Raw genomic sequence first — 14316 nt, 5'->3', positions numbered from 1 at the left:
GATAACCATGTGCACCTCAGGTTGCTACACTCTGCCCTCCATGCTGCTAAAGCACCTTTCAGTGTTGACCTAACAGCTACACAAACATTTCAGCTTTGGAGATGTGGATGTCAGGCTTTCACATATAGGTGTGCCTGGTGAACATCTATGGTGGTACAAGTGCAGCATATGCACACATGATCAGGTCTTTTCCAAATTGTTTCTTAAGGACAAAATTCATAATTGTACCAAGCTGTGTGCATGCTGGGGTCAAGTGTGTCCTCCTGATATTTACTGTGTTTCATAAGGTATCACACAACAGGCTAATTTGAAAGTGAGAGCTGGAAATGTTCCAGAGGAAAGAAAACTGAGGCTACCAGAATGCTGCTAAGACACCAATGTTACAAAACTGTCTTTAAATAGTACTTTTGGAAGGATGTCAAGAAATATATATTTTCTATGCACCCTTCCACAGCATACCAATTTTCAGTCATTTTTACTTTCTTTAAACAGGACACAGATAAACTTAGAGCCTTCTGGCATTATTTAAAATACTGCTTTACTTCCCCACCACATACACTTTTGTGCTTAACCCACAAATATTCTTAAAGAGCTTGAAACACTTTCTTATAGTGTATACCACAACATGGACCTGTAACAGAATAGAAGGATGAATATACTCAGACTTCTGATCCCATACATTCTTGTTTTCTGCCACAGAAATCATGGGTGCCAAGCATCCTTCTGAGGCCTCTTGTCAGAAAGCTTCTCTAAGCAAAAAGATACCTTTTAAAGATGTCTGAAATAGGTAGTGAGCTATACAGTAGTCATAGTGTTTAGCATACTTACATACAACTCAAGACTGCAAGCAAATGGCTCTGGAATTATTCACAAGAAGGATTGATTTCTAAGATTTACCCTGGGCTTATTGCTGCTTCCAGAATAGATTTCTGTCTTTCAGAAGCATTGCACCATCAGCTTTGTGTTTTGTGGTGACAACTCTTCAAAAGTACCTATAAACAGATTCAAGCTCTGGATCCCCAAAACTATCTCCATTTCCTGAGGTCAAGTCATACATCACTAGTTTCACAGCAGGCAGAAGCTCTCAAGTTTCTTCAGAGCCTTTAAGTCATCAACTTGATTACACGCTATTATCTTTGATTTGTTGTTAACCACTACAACTAGTGACAGAGCCAGAAGCATGCTCTTCTATTCCCATATCTTTTCCAATAGAAGTCATATCATCCATAAAGCTGATAAGGTGCTTCATAAGATTTCAGTCTTTCTGCAAGCTTGCTGTATATACTAATCTCTGTTAAAGACTAATTTTCCTACAGAGTTTCGTATTCTAACCACATCACCTTTTGCTTCCCTTGAAACTCAAAAATTACTTATACACACCAGACCTCATGCTTTGAAAATTCTACCAAAAGTAGTTTCTGTTCCAGTCTCCACAATTGTAACTTTCAGAAGAGCTTAGAAATGCCCCCAAAATGGCATGACAGAATGAGTCTTAAAGCCATAAGAAAAACATGAGTAAAGGCTACCCCCAGGAAGACCACTTGCATATCTCTGCTCTTGGAAGGCTGTCAGCTCCCTAATCCACAAGGATGGCTCTATCTAACCAAGCTGAGAAGTATCCAGCTTCCAGCTAGGAAAAGCATATTGCATTGACAAGCACGTGTACTGTTATCAAACACTTTCTCTGCCCTCACCACTCCTCACATCAGTTGTAGACAAGGACCACTGCTCATGACCACAGCAGTTCACAGAGCAGTTCACACCATTTCTTGGTCTCCACCACGCCACCTCACTGTCTGACACTTATACTTCAAAAAAGCCACAGTTAAAGCTACAATTAACTTACTATGATAAATCATTTTCCCTGTGGTAAGTCATGCAAAACCTATCAGGGACAAGGAAGAATTCACTACTGGAATTAATAGCTGTAGTCAAGTGTTCAGAAGCCAGTTCTACATTGCTTCTGTGCTCAGGAAGCCACATTGAATGTTGAGATCTGCATCATTCCAATCCAGTGCAGAACAGCTAACTTCTGTGACATCTGACACATAAGGCCACCACATAACTAGCCAGGCAACCTCTTGACTTTTTGGGGGGGTCGTGGACTAAAATGTAAGGGGAAAGTTCAGCAACTAAACAGGTTAACACCACAGGGTTTTTACCTATGTCATAATAAAATTGGAGATAAAATTTAAGGGATATCCTAAGTTTACTCCAGATTTAAAGAGCCACTCTTGTGGACACCTGTTATTTGCTATTTAAGCAGAAAACAAAAATTCAAATACGCCAATGAATTTACTCCAAGTCTGAGTACACTACAAGAGCCAACTATTTCATGGGCATTTTTTAAACTATAGAAAGAGGCAGTCAAAGCAATGTTTCAGTTAGGCAGAGAGGGTTGCATTAATTTCAAAAACTAAATAGAGGTAAAGTTGGAGTCTGTTGCACTGGTTAATGAATGAGGTGACTGTTCTCAATGATATCCACACATGTACAGATCATAGCTACCATGAACAGTTTTTACAGCACTGCTGTATAATCTCATTCAGTTATTTGACTACTGATGGTAATTAAGGACCATAATCCATTGCCAAAAAATAAACAAATGTGAACAACCACCAAAATCTGGGCAATAGAAAAAATTGTGTGTGGATATTCCAGGTTTCTTGCAAAGTACCTCACTGTTCAGAGAAAATTTTAAATTATAATATGTACTTAAATATGTACAAAACGCAAGAATGGAGCTGAACACTTCACAAGCACAGAAAAAACAACAATAACTGAGAAAGTACTGTTTATACAGAATTAGTATTTTGAACCTGGATAATAAGGAACAAGATCCACAGGTTAGAACTACTGAAGCAAGAGAAAACCACAAAGAAAGTTTAAGTTGCAGAGATAGAGCCAATCCAGCCTTCTTTCCTTTGGGGCCTGCAGTGGAATACAGCTATATCCCAGAATTTTTGCAGGATCTGAGTCTAGTCAGGTAAGTACTTTACCATACACATTACTTATTATGTACCAAAATTGACGTAAATTAAATTAAAGACATGTGCATCCTGATTAGGGGTACTAGCTGTGATGTATTATATATGAAAATGAAACATTATGTACAAAAAGTAACAAGCATAGTAACTGATATCTACAAACTAAAGTCACAGTGGCACATTGAACAATTTTAGGTTAACCAGACTCACTTAAAAATAGAAACCAGAGGCTGGGCTCTTCTCTCACCCCATTTTACATGTCTTTACTTCCATTGATTTCTAGTGGAGTTCTTCACAATTTATGCCATTGTGAGAGGAGAATCAAGCCTTGTGTGTTTGAAAGGAAACAGCAGACATGTTTCCCACCAGAGTGCAGGGGGAGATTTAAAAAAAACACAAGTATATGAACTGTGAAACCGATAGAGTACACAAGCAAAGGCAGGCAAAGAGGCTCTAGCTGGGGGTGGGGAAGAAGAGAACTTGCAGCCTACCCAGGGGTTGTGGTTGTTTGTTTTGTTTGTTTGTTTTTAAAGATTTGGTACGGATATTAAGTCAGTATACAGGCTTCTAAAAAAAAAATAAAAAAGGTTTAGAGATAAGTTGCATTTTTTTCCAGACAGACAACAATTATTTATATTTTCCTACAGTTATTCTGTAAAATGAGGAGCATGCCATTTTGTTTGTAGAAGACACAGACTTTTCCTAGAAAGCAGAGATCTGACCTATTTGCATCACCAATAACAGTGATTGATGATCATTTATGCCCAAGCAGACAATCTTCCAAAACTCTTCAGGATCATCTGGACAACTAATATGACAGTGGTTAGAAATAATAACACTTGAGACTGAAATATAAGTCAAAGTCCTTATATGTGACATGGGTGACAAAAATCACTTGACGGTTTGTAGGTATAGCAGAACAGAAGCTATAGCTTTATAGTCTATGCTTTTTAGGCTTTTTTTTTTTTTTTCTCTTGGTGCAACATGTGGTTAGGAAGCTCCTCTTTCACCACGCCACTGTGCACAAACATAATCCCTTGTACTGTTCTGTACTGATTGGGCTGATTTGGGAAGCTCACTTAAAAAAGGAAGAAAACCCCTAAATATTTTCAAACTATCTTGAGGAATACCTGCATAACTACTTGACAGTGAAAGGGGAAAAAGCTTGAGTTTTTTACAGAGGGAATACAGAATTAATTCACTGTTCTATATACTATAGAAATGCAAGATTTAAGTAATTCATATTTATTCAGAGTCCAACACTGACAGAATAGTACTGTAACTGTTTGGAAATGCTTTTTCCCCACTTTGACTCATGTGCACAATCCCTGTCACAGCTCACACAGCAGATTTTAAGTCACCCCCCAGCACTCCAGCAGGACAATATGCCAACAGTTCCTTTTAAAAACAAGTCTAGATTATCTACTCAAAATTGCATTAGGTAACAGCTGATTTAGTACACAACAAAGCAGGATGAAGGTAAATGCAGAGAATTGGACAAAGGAGGATGCCTTCTACCTGCAGAAAAAAAGGCTGCATAATTGAAGGTGTACTTGCTGATCTTCATGAGATATGTTCTAAGAGACCATACCAGAAGGTAGAAAAAGACCTTGCCTTGTCCTTGCACTTAGGATTTAGATGTTGACCACAGACACGCATCAAAATAAAAAAAAAGCCAGAAATGAACAGAAATTAACAGGAGCTTGGTATCACCTCAGTTCCTAGAATAAAGCCACTAAGTATACCTTTGTGAAAGAGTCATCATACTATCAGTAACTCTTGACAGCATGAGCTTCAGGCTAATAAGACATCCACTAATATGTCAGAAATGTTTATGAACAGCCACAGCACAATATTGAGACAGACAGGGAGATATTAAAAAAGCAATCTTCCAAAATTACAGCCTAAAAGGTGGCAGATTGAGAACTAGACAATAGAGCTCTAAGCATCAGGGGACATTTTGCAAAGAAATCTGAAAAGCAATAAATCTACAGCAATGAAACAGGTGCCTATTTGTCACTGTGGTCACTTCAAACACATGCATTGTTCAATTTCAGTATATTAACAGCTACTCAAAGAACAGGCAAACTTTTCTTGCATGAATTCAACAGTTTTATATAACTGGAAAAACATATATTGAGAACAAAATGAGGTATTAGCCTAGACCACTGAACTTCTGCTTCACAACACCTGAAACCCTCTGCAAATTACTGTCCAAGCAGATAGGCTGTATGAAAGGTTGCTATTTACTGGATTCACAAACAACTAAAGAAACCATTGACCTCAATAATCTACTTGGTAGCATCCTTTGCTGAGAGCACTCCTACATCTTTTTGGCAGGTCATGGTTGAGCACAACAGCACAACATAGACCTCCCTCTTACCCTGCAGAGTTCTCTCCAGACTTACTCTGCAATGCTTCCTTTCCCAAAGTCTCCAAAGGAGAGGCCAAAACCCTGTAAAAGGGACCCAGACTCTGGGATCTGACTGTGGAGAGCTGCTTTAACACAACCACTTGTTTTTTTAGTCAGCAACATTTCTCCTGAGTAGTACTGGTACACCTCCTAGCTAGATACTTGCTGAAACCCAAACCGTCACTGAGCTGCTGAGAGAACAGAACAAAGCTCCATCCTGAGTAAACAACGTCCTCATGAGGCTGGAAGTTTTTTGGTACCTCATAACAGATGAGAGCCCGGTCTGCTTTCTAAATGTTTGGCAGTAGTCTAAGACATTCACTGGCTATTGGCCTGCCAAGCTGTTTAGGCTTGTAAATTTCTTTGCACTTGCTTTATGCTATTAATTTTATTAAATATAAACATATCCTTTGTATATATTTTTCTCATATTCCATATGCACAGAATGAGCTCATTTCAGCCCAAGGATGAATGAAAACTCAATATTTACCACACAGATCCACTATGCTTTGCAAACAAGACTGGAAAAATGCCCTCTCACAATGAAGTTATCCATACCATCTTTCTGATGAGCAAAGCAAGAGGAAACAGTTCAAAGCTTTTGGAAAGCCATATGTATACTTTTACAAAAGACATCTGCAATTCACCAGTGAGGTTCTAGAACTAGCATAATTTGTTTAGCAGTCTGTATATAGAGATGCAAATATGCAAGGTTCAGACATTTCTTTAGTGCCTTCATAAAATTAATTTTAAAGTACATAAATATTCATACTTTGAATAGTCATCTCAGCATGTGAAGCTTTTATTTTTATGTGAAAATGCCAATTCTTGCAAAGAGTCTGAAAGTAAAAATGTATTAATCCTAAAGTATGCACACAAACACATGCAATTTCTTTACATAAACACTTCTGAACTTCTGGGTGATTATCGCTTGATTACAAAAAGAGATCCTTAAAAACTATCTTCACTAATCATGCAGTAATTTTTAACATACTTGAAAACAAGTCAGGTTTTACTGCTGTTAGACAAGTTGATCCACATCTGAAAGCACAAGGTGGCTTTCAATTTGCACCATGGTTATTGCGTGTCTTTGTTGCTACCAAAATGGGCCATGGGTGAGGGCAGTGTCCGACAAGTCCAAGTGCTCAACGGGTTGAGCAAGAGTGCCTGGGTGGCTCGGCAGAGCCTACTGCTGAGCCAGCACTACCACTGTCACACGAGCACTCTGCTAAGGACGAGATCAGGGGACAGCAAAACAGGTAAAGCTGAACAATCACAGCCCCTGGGTCAGAGGTGGGTTATGTGGCTCCAGCAGGGATCACAGAAATGCAGAAGGGATGTGTGCTTTGAGGAACGGCACAGAAGCATTAAAGATTCAGAGACAAGTCTTTTAATATCAGTCTTTTTAGTGAGAGAAGATGCAGCTTTCCTACAGAACAAGAAGGTGCAGTCCTACCATACAGCACAACCCAAGGCCTACATTATTTTATTTGTAACTGCATAGATGTTCTTATTTTCCTTTTTAAACACTCAAACACATTCAGAAATAAAGACAATGTTTGGACAATGAAAACTCTCAAAGAAAATTTAAGGGACTAACACCACGCTGCTTAAAAAAAGAAATCTGTAAGTTTTATTATAAGCATCATGACACTGACATGCAGATTTTTAATCATGCTGGCTGCAATTATACAAATCAGTGTTCCAACCCACAGAGAAGTCAGTTTTCACATACACCACATTAACACAGACATTAGACAGGATTTGGCATGCTGCCGACAGAGAAGTCTAGTTCTGGAACCATGTAATATTAAGTCTGGGGTTACTTGATGCAAGATTACAAGGCAACAAGCTCAAAAAGGTGGTTACAAAAACATCACAGGAAAAAAAATTATTTTAAATAAAAGCAAGAAATTATATTTCAGTATTTGGATGGCATTTGAAAATGCTTTTTTTTGCATGTAACCACTCCACAAAGCTAATATTGCGTGTAACTGGAAAAAAAAAATTCTTACTAAAGTCAAAGACTGTAATTGTGAACTATGGGATCTGTCCTTAGATAAAACTGAATAAAACTTTTTATATCTGTTATAGATCCAAACCTAAAAGCACGCTCCATAATACTCTTACATCTTAAGGAGGGGACAGAGGGGAAGAGAGAAAATGAAAGAGAGAAGTACACAAGATAGAAGAGCAAGAACTATCAGGTGCTATAAATCAATATTTCAAACACAGACCTTAGACAGGAGTACATGACTTTGGTACAGAACGACTGAAATAACACAGTCCCAGCATCTGCTGATGTGCAATCCACTGGAAATGAAGGGCCTACCTGAGAGACCATCTACCCCAGGTTTACTAGCTAGCAAAACATTGAGCTTGATAGGTTCATATGATCTTGAAAAGCAACTCACTGACCTTATAGCTATATTTAAGAACTTTAAGAAGCCTTCCAGGCAGCGTTCCAAGAAAAGATAAACTAGCAAAAAAGCTGTCATTTACAGACATTTTAAAAATACTAAAAATGTTTGTGTTGGCTCTTACCTCTTGTATATGAGCACTTCACTCATTTTGTACATTTAAAAAACCCTCCTTGCACAAGAACATGCTTGAGGAGTATTGTCAGTTTGTACTGAGAAGCCAAATGCTCTTTTAGTTCCGCTAAAAATATATAATGTATTTTGTGACTATTATAAATACATAAAATACAAAGAGGAAGAGTTGTAGCAGACCACCTGTGAAATTTTCTTCAGTAGCTGGAAATATCCTTTGTCAATGAACCAGCAGCCAAAGAGCTGTTTCTGAAAAAAGCATGCAGTTTTGGCAAACTGATCTGATAGTCTATCTGGGAATTTCTGCCAGAAATGCCACGACTTCAGTGTGCTATTACTTGCAAAACATGTTTCTTCCCATCATTCTTCAGCCATAAGGTGGGAGGAGGAAAAGATGAGCAATAGCTGTGCTGTATCCTTCCAAGCTGGTTCTTCCCATTATACAACTCCTAATCCAAACAATTTAAGCACACAAGTAAAAGCTACTCATTTCTGTAAACATTTCCAGGAGCAGGACCTAAGCTTGCATGGCTTACACCAAGTATATACTAATGGCTAGAGCTAACCTCAAGTTTACTTCTGTTTAAACAGCATAAGCAAAAACCAGTGCTGGCCAAACTGAAGCTTAAGCCTTAATACAAGGGGGTAAACCGAATATTGATATAAGCCACTTGGTCACTAGGAACCCATCTCAATCCAATTCTTAGTGCAATATTGTATCATGCAACCGTTTTCCCAGAAACATAAATAATGTTTTTCAACTATTAAAAAATAAAAAGAAATGTTTCAGAGCATGCTTTTATACCCCAGCAGCAGGGATCCCTTTACTTTAGGATAACACAGTCACAGAAAACAGAAACACAACCCAGCTTGTTTGTTTGTTTTAAATGAAATTCATCACTGCACATCCAATTAACTCTGGAATGCATAAGACACAGCACCCAAGCAAACAGAGGCTTTAAATTTAAGAGCAACTTTCAGTCTGCTCTGTTAGAAGCTGTGTATGGCAGTAATTGACAACGTATTATGCAAGATTCATACGACAAAGGGGAAGGACTTTTAGGCTACAAAATGAAGGCTTTCAGCATTAGAAAGGGTCAAACCAATCTGCAAAAGCATAATATGAAGCAAAGCCATTTAAATTACTCGTAAAATGTAGACATTCATTAGCATAGAGAAGTTTCATGGGAAAACAATGACAAAGTAAAAAGTCACCCTATTTTCATATGCTAATTAAATATGCCAAATGCATTTAATCTCTTATTATAACCATAGGGGGAGACAGACCAAACTCTTGAAGTTCCAAAAAGCCAGGTCATTAGTGTGCCAAGTCATTCTTCAGATCTTCTCCTTATATACAAATTTACATTCCCAACTCACAGCATATATAAGTAAAACTTGATTCCCCCTCCATTTCTCCTTCTTTGGAGGGCACTTGCTATCTCTTGTTCCTGTATTTTAAAGTCTTAAATGCTAGAAATAACTCATTTTCTAGGGAAAAAAAAAAACCCTAAAAGCACAGAAACCATTTTGCCAAAGGCCTGAATTAAACACCCCAGTCCCCCTAAGACATAGAATAAGCTAGCTAAAAATGAGATTAATAACATTCTTGCACATATGCACGAAAATCCACACATAGTTTGTAGTCTTTAAGTTCAGATGACATTTCTAGCCACTTCTTGCCTTTCCAAACAAGAAAGGGATTCTTATGTTTACGTAAGTTTCTCCTTGCTTAATAAATCTTAAATTGAAACAGATTTTTTTAAACAATTACCTTTTTCAGAGTTATCATACTACAGGATATTAGGAAAAACCAGACTCTCCTGTTGCTTTTACCCACATCTGACTCCAATCTTAATAGTTTAGCTATTAACCCTGTAAGGTCCTTACACACACACCTTGCCCAGTTGATCTTAAATTTTTTATATGACTGATCTGGGCTTACCCATTACAAAACCTTTTGTTGTACAGAAAGCGAGCAGCTCCATGGACCTTGATTTACAGGACACAATTAACTGTGCTGTTGGCAGAACTGCACCAGCCCGGCTCATCCGGGGCTCTGCAGGGAGGAATGAAAGGATCTGTCACTGCATCAGAGTAACGGCTCTCTCCATCGCCTCTCCTTTCTACCCCCTGCCCAAGCTCATTCTGATCTACTCACACCTTGGGATGAAAATCCAGCCGCTGTGATATAGCTGTCTTGCAAAGAAATAGTACAAATTACCCTAATTCCCCCTAGAAACAGTAAGAACTGCAGCGAAAGGGGAGAAAACCCCATCCTACTAGAAAAATCTCAGTACTTACTGAGTTTGTTTGCTCTGCAAAACATGTAGTTTAAAGACCTCAGTTACCAGCTAAACAATGATCACAGGGAATTTCACCACAATAACGCTAGCAATTCATTTATGCCATTTTTTAGGTTTTAGCTTGTTGGGAATGTGCATCGTTAACCATTAAATTTCACTGCATAAACACTTCTCAGCGAGCCCGTAAAATACCCCCTGCTGCGTTTCCTCGCTCTCCAGCTGACCGCACTTAGAAACACTGGCACTGGAGGGTGCTTTATTTTGCCTCCCTGGGCCACCCCCGCTGGGGTACAGTGACAGATTCCTGTCAAAGGCCAGCCGCAGCCACCCCGGGCTCGGGCCACCCCAGCTCGGCCGATTGATAAACGGAGGCTGCTGGAGTTTGAAATCCTGCGGGGGGCATAAATATTCTGGGAGAAGGGACTCGCGCCCGGTCCATCGCCCTTCCAGAGCTCTCTTCGTTGAGAGGAAAGCACACACTCATACTTTCAGCGAGGTCCGTGGCTGCAGGGGTGGCCGTGGGGATCGCCCCCCAGTTAAAGCGGGGGGCGCGGAAGGTGCCGCAGGGATGGCAGACCGAGGCTCGCACCCCGCCGGGGTCCTCGCTCGGGGCAGGAGGGCGCCCAGGGGCGGACGCTTCGCTCGGGATAAGGAGAGGGCGGAGGCTGCCTGGAAGGGGCCAGTTGTCACGCACTGACAGGCAACAGCTGAGCTCCCGCATCTGGCCCCTCGCTCAGACCGGCGGGCGCACCGAGCCGGCACAGCGGCGGCGCCGCGACACCTTCCCCGACAGCCGCCGCGGGGCTCGGCGCGACGCCCTGCGCTCCCCCAAGCCCGCAGCCCCGTCCGACAACTCCGCGGGCTCCGCGCTGGGGCCGCTCCTCACCGGCGCGCCTGGCGATGCAAGCCCCGGGCAGGGCGCAGGACCCCCGCCGCACCGCGGGAAGCGCTCCGCCGCCGGTGGCACGGTGCCGGCTGCGGACGGCGCTCCGCCAAACCCGCCGGGCGTTCCGCCGCGCCGCCGCAGGCTGTCCGCCAGCCGTCACCCCGGGGAGCCTCCACTCACCCTCCCCGCAGCGCGGCCGGACCACGGCGACGTATTCCCGGGAGGCGGCGTGGTCCGTCACACGGACGACGGGGGAGGCGGATACCCGGCTGCGTCCCACGGAGTCAGCGCCGGCGGGAGACGCGCATCTCCGGCAGGGACCGCCCGGAGCCTCTCGGCCGCCCCGCCGCGACTGCCCGAGCCCCGGCGCGCTCCCCGCCCTAATGGGGCTCGGCCGCCCCGCGCCCGGGACGGCGCCGGCCGCGCTCCGCCGCGCCCATTGGCTGCCGCCCGCCGCGCCCGCCAATCGCCGTGCGGCCGGGGCGCGCGGGCCCGCGGGGCGGGGCTGGGGCGGGGCCGCGGGCGGCGCGCGGGGGGCTCGGGAGCGTGTGGGGAGCGCGGGGTGAGCCCGGCGGGGCCGGCCGGGGAGCCGGCGGGGCACGGGCCGGTTCTGCGCTGCCTGTGCCTCGGTCAGACTGAGCGCTAAAGCCGCGGCTTTCACCGAGGGAGCGGGACGGGGAAAGTTAATTAGAAACTTCTCCCGCGGGTGGGTGCGGAGGGGTGGATGGAGCCCGTTCCGGCTGGGTGTGCGGCCCACGGTGTTCCCGGGCCCGCATCCCCCCTGCCAGGGGATGGCAGCGCTGGGCGCCCCCAAAGCGAAGCGGCCCCGGTCTCAACGCTGAAGAGACGGCAAAACGAAGGCGGTCGGCGTTAAAGGGACGCTGAAGTAGCCAGGCAAACGTAGAAGTCCCTTTCCTATTATCGTTACCGGCACTTTTGGTATCTGTTAAGCTGCTGCAGTCTGCAGCCCTTGATCCTGGTGCTGGCACCTAATACTCTTCAAGCAACGTGGATTGAGCTCCTGGTTCTCCTTTAGTAGTCTCAGTGTTTAAACCCTCCATGGAAACACCAAAGGATGATTTACATGGCGTTTAACTCAATGTTATACTTCTTCTATAGGTGCCAATTGGTAGGTGAGAATAATTTTGCCAGAGTGACTCTCCCCACTTGGTGAAACAAATGTGTTTGGAGCCTCAAAAGTTGTTTTATATAAAACTGTGTTTCTGGCAGTGACTCTCTTGATTCTGTAAACAAAGAATTACATGAGGAAATGAAAACGAGAATTTTCTCTTGGTATTTTAAAGCACATTTGGTTTTTCCTCTGTTAGCAGAATAAGTTTATCTGTATTCCAATCTGGTCAAAATCATCTTTCTCCATCTGAAAAAATAAAAATTAACTCACAGGAAACAACTTCAGACTACAGCCCTAGGCTACAACTTTGCTGGAGTCAAGAGTGTTAAAAGTACTTATCACCTTGTAAGTTTCAACTGAAATTCAAACCGTGGGTACTCTTTTAAATCTTAATTTTTCAATTTTTAAGTTATTTTTTCAATTCCTTTTAAATGTTAGCCAAATTTGAAAATAAATGTGTCCCAATTGCATCACTGAAGTTTTTAGAAAAAAAAAATAGACAGGGGAAACCTCAGAAGAGTCAGCCTCTCTCTTTCCATCAGAATGAATTTGTATTTCTCCTCTAATTTAAGAAAAAACATAGAGGATAAAGCAGAAGTGTGGAAAAAATTAAATATATTGTAAAATATACATAATAATAATAATAATAGTAATAATAATGTAAAATTAATTGTAAAGGGAATGAGAATAAAAGGGTGGCAAAGATGGCAAAAGAGCCATCAAACAACCTTAAAGCTATTTGTCCCTTGTCTTGTGTTCTTCCCTGCCACCTATTCAAGCATTTTTGTATCACTTATCACAAAGATCTGAATGCTTTTAGGCTCTGCTGGCAGCACTGCATGATTTCTGTCATTTAGTTCTTCCCACTTAATGTTCCAAAGACATAGGAAATAAGATTGCTTGGCTTTTAAATAACCTTGTCAAAGGTGTTTGAAGTCATATATTAGCAGATCTGAATCTGGAATGAAAGAATTTATGGCCAATGCAGTCTTTTAAGTTGTATATCTGTTTATCTGATCCTCACTTACAAGTGCCTCTAATTAAGCTATAAACTCCTAGTTTCTACTTAACCATATGGGTAGCCTGGGCAGTTTGCTACAGTAATGTAATTTACCCATTCTATGGCCATGTCTGCAATGCAAATCCATCATGGCTGTTTAGAAAGTGTTATAACCTGCTCTGTTTTTCACAACGTGGAAATAAAGCATGTCCAAGTTGCTAACTGTAATCCTGAAACAGTACAGACAGTTTTCTCTTTGGACCTGCAGGACTTTGTGTCCAAGAGAAAATACACCTACTGCAAACAACAGGAAAGATAAAAAATTGCAACCTACAAATGCAATTAGTGAGGAAGGGACAATAATATTTCCATCAATTTTTTTTTTTTTTTTTTCATTTTCTGTGCAAGCTACTTGGCTGTTTTGTGCTTTTGTACCTCTCCTCAGGTACTGTTCATGGGTTTTAATTGTATGCACTTTTCATTCACTTGAAGTGTGGATAATTTGAGGATGGGATCTTGTCTGCTGCTGGAGTAGATTGCAAAACAGTATAAGGAAAGTTTACACATAAAAAATATCTATTTGTATGTCTTAAAATTCTGTTAAATATTTCAAGAATATCTATGCAAGAAAAAAAAAGAAACTAGTGATAAGCAAGTTTAAAAAGGGCTTGAGTCCCACCTTTGGTACTGTAACATAGTAAAACCTCCAAATTCCATGAACCTGTTGCCCACTTCATGAAAAATGTTTTCTAAAATATGGTCTATATTTAGAATTTTTCTCTGAAAACTATTGCTGACAGTTATCATTAATTTCATGTAAGGAATGCAGTTTTTGGCCCACTTTGCAGGAGGTCAAAATTTAAAAATGTGAAGTATGAGACGTTTTTCTGTGATTTTGAAGTAAGAGGAAAGTCTCTGTACAGATTCATACAGGTACCCTGGAAGGAAATGCCTAGAGCAATCCATCAGACCTTCTTTTCCAATCCTACCTCTTCCAGCAAATACTTTAAATATTTCTTATTATCTTTAAAGTATCCCAT

General features: G+C 41.6%; 1 protein-coding gene across 1 annotated transcript in view; it reads right to left on the bottom strand.

Annotated features, from left to right (window-relative positions):
* Nucleotides 1–11556, bottom strand: part of PRICKLE1 (prickle planar cell polarity protein 1) — a 63922-nt gene extending 52366 nt beyond the window's left edge. Inside the window, exon 1 of the mRNA XM_056508030.1 lies at nt 11325–11556. The gene's annotated coding sequence lies outside the window, so the exon portion shown is untranslated. The remainder of the gene's footprint in view (nt 1–11324) is intronic.
* Between the last annotated feature and the right edge of the window lie 2760 nt (nt 11557–14316).

Source organism: Oenanthe melanoleuca, chromosome 1A (genome assembly GCF_029582105.1).
Source record: "Oenanthe melanoleuca isolate GR-GAL-2019-014 chromosome 1A, OMel1.0, whole genome shotgun sequence".
NCBI classification, from domain to species: domain Eukaryota; kingdom Metazoa; phylum Chordata; class Aves; order Passeriformes; family Muscicapidae; genus Oenanthe; species Oenanthe melanoleuca.
This window is presented reverse-complemented; position numbering and strand designations above follow the sequence as displayed.